This window comes from Chrysochloris asiatica, unplaced genomic scaffold, assembly GCF_000296735.1.
Source record: "Chrysochloris asiatica unplaced genomic scaffold, ChrAsi1.0 scaffold00101, whole genome shotgun sequence".
Taxonomy (NCBI): domain Eukaryota; kingdom Metazoa; phylum Chordata; class Mammalia; order Afrosoricida; family Chrysochloridae; genus Chrysochloris; species Chrysochloris asiatica.
In genome coordinates this window covers 6,995,271-6,997,963 of record NW_006408619.1, presented here as the reverse complement: position 1 = coordinate 6,997,963, position 2,693 = coordinate 6,995,271, and positions in this window count along the sequence as shown.

The window sequence follows — 2,693 nt, the reverse complement described above, 5'->3', positions numbered from 1 at the left end:
AAAAGTTGGTTGAGATTTGACCAGATCACGAGGTAGTGTATGACAAAACAAATAAACAAACAGAAAAACTCAGTGGTATTAATAGAAGAAGCCCAAGGTGCACTGAAGGCATTGACAAAAAATAAGACTCTGGGAATTGATGGAATTCAAATTGAAATATTTCAACCAGCAGATACAATGCTAGAGGCATTCATTTGTCCATATCAAGAAATTTGAATGACAACTATGTGGCTAACAAACTGAAAAAGATCCAAATTTATGCCCATTCCAAAGAAAGATGACCCACTAGAATGTGGAAAATATCACTAGTATAACATATAAGTAAAATTTTACTGAACCTAACTAAAATACAATTACAACAGTATACTGACAGAGTATTGCCAGAAATTCAAGTTAAATTTAGGGATATCACTACTGATATCAGAATGAGCTTGACTGAAAGTAGAGAATGCCAGAAAGGTATTTATTTGTGTTTTATTGACTATGAAAAAGCATTTGTATGTGTGGATCATAACTAACTATGGAAAACATTCCAAACAATAGAATTTTTAGAACACTTAAGTGTGCTCATGTAGAACCTGTACATAGAACAAAAGGTAGTTGTTTGAGGGGATACTGAGTGGTTTAAAATCAGAAAAGGTATGCATCAAGATTGTATTCTTTCACCATACTATTCAATCTGTATTTTGAACAAATAGTGAAAAGCTGGACTATATGAAGAAAAAATGGTGAGGACATTAGGACTAGAGGAGGGCTCATTAATCCCTTGCAATCTGTGGATAGGACAACTTTGCTTGCTGAAAGCAAAGATGATTTGAATTACTTGTTGATAAACCTAAAGAAAACAAAGATCTGAGCACTATCATGATATACGGAGAAAAGATAGACATTGTCAACTTTGTCAATTTGCTTGGATCCACAATCAGTGCCTCTGAATGCAGCAGTTAAGAGTTCAAATAATACACTGCATTGGGCAAGAATACTTTAAGAGCTAAAGATTAAAGGTGACAACTTAAGGACAAAGATGTGCTTAACCCAATACTTGATATTTTCAACGGCCTCATATGCATGTGAAAGCTGGACAGTGGATAGGGAAGACCATAGAAAAAGCGATGCATTTGAATTATGGTGTTGACAGAAAATATTGACAAGGACTGTCAAAAAATGAACTGGAATGATTTTTAGAAGCAATGATGATGATGATGAGACTTCATCTCACATACTTCAAACTGTTATTAAGAAGGACAAGTCCTTTGAGAAAGACATCATACTTGGTAAACTATAAGATCACTGAAAAAGAAGAAGACCTTCAACAAGATGGATTACGTAGTAGCTGCTACAATGAGTTCAAACATATGCAAGATTGTGGAGATGGCCTGGGATCTGTCAGGTAGGGTCATTACGAGATGGAATCAACTTGATGGCACCTAACAATAACAGTAATGATCAATCATACCGATCACCTTTTCATGTACTTGTTGGACATGAAGCATACCTATTCAGACCATGCTTATTTAGAAAATTGGGATGTATTTTTTTTTAAGAATATCATTTGCAGCACAACACATTTGTTTTTGGTAAATCTTGTTTCATTGTGTTTTTGGTGTGGTATCAAATAAATCATTGCATAACTCTACGTTACCAAGATTTACTGTTCAGTTTTCTCCTAAGATTTTTGTTGTTTTAGATCTCTGATTCAAAATAAATAAGATGTGAGGTAGGGATGCATATTCTTACTCTTGCACTGTTGTCCTCCTGCAGAGGTAACAGACTACTCGTTTTCATTGTGAGACTCAACAGTATTTTCCGAGGCTGTTAGGTGATTTGAAGAGCAAGAGATTGGATGTGGTATATTAAAATATGCCACAAATCTCATAATTATTACCAAGATTTCACTGCTTTTCTTTAAATATATGCTCCTAGCTTGTAGTTAATTTTCAGAAATGTGAAAAGTTTTACTAAAGGTAATTTGACCATTTTTTTTTCTCAATGTTCTCCTTGGTTTAAACAGAAGAGAATTTTAAGGGAAAAGATCAAAATGGATGTCAGAGGAGACACTGAAACTTGCTCTCCAGCATAGAGCTAGCTGTTAAAGCAAATGGAAGAAATGAGGAGGTACAAGAGCTGAAGAGAAAATTTCAAAGGTTAACTCAAGAAGACAAAATTCTGGAGTCAGAAAACCAAAAAGGAAGAACACAGTCAGCATTTCTCAAGCTGGGGAACTGAAGAAAAAATTCAAGCCTCAACTTTCGTTATTGAAGGATTTTCTGGACAAATTATTGAATGATGTTGAAAACATCAAAAGAAGATGGAAGGAATACGCAGAGTCACTGTACCAAAAGGAAATGGCTGATGTTCAACCATTTCAAGAGGCAGCATATGATCAAAAGCCAATGATACTGAAGGAGGAAGTCCAAGGTGCATTGAAGAAATTGGCAAAGTACAAGGCACCAGGAATTGATGGAATAAAAATTGAAATCTTTCAAGAAAATGAAGCAGCACTAGAGACATTCACTCATCTATGCCAAGAAATTGGGAAGACAAATATCTGGCCAACTGATTGGAAGAGATCCACATTTGTGCCCATTCCAAAGAGAGGTGACCCAAGGGAATGCAGAAATCATGGGACAATATCATTGCTATCCCATGTGAATAAAGGTTTACTAAAGGTAATACAGAAACAGCTGCAAGCA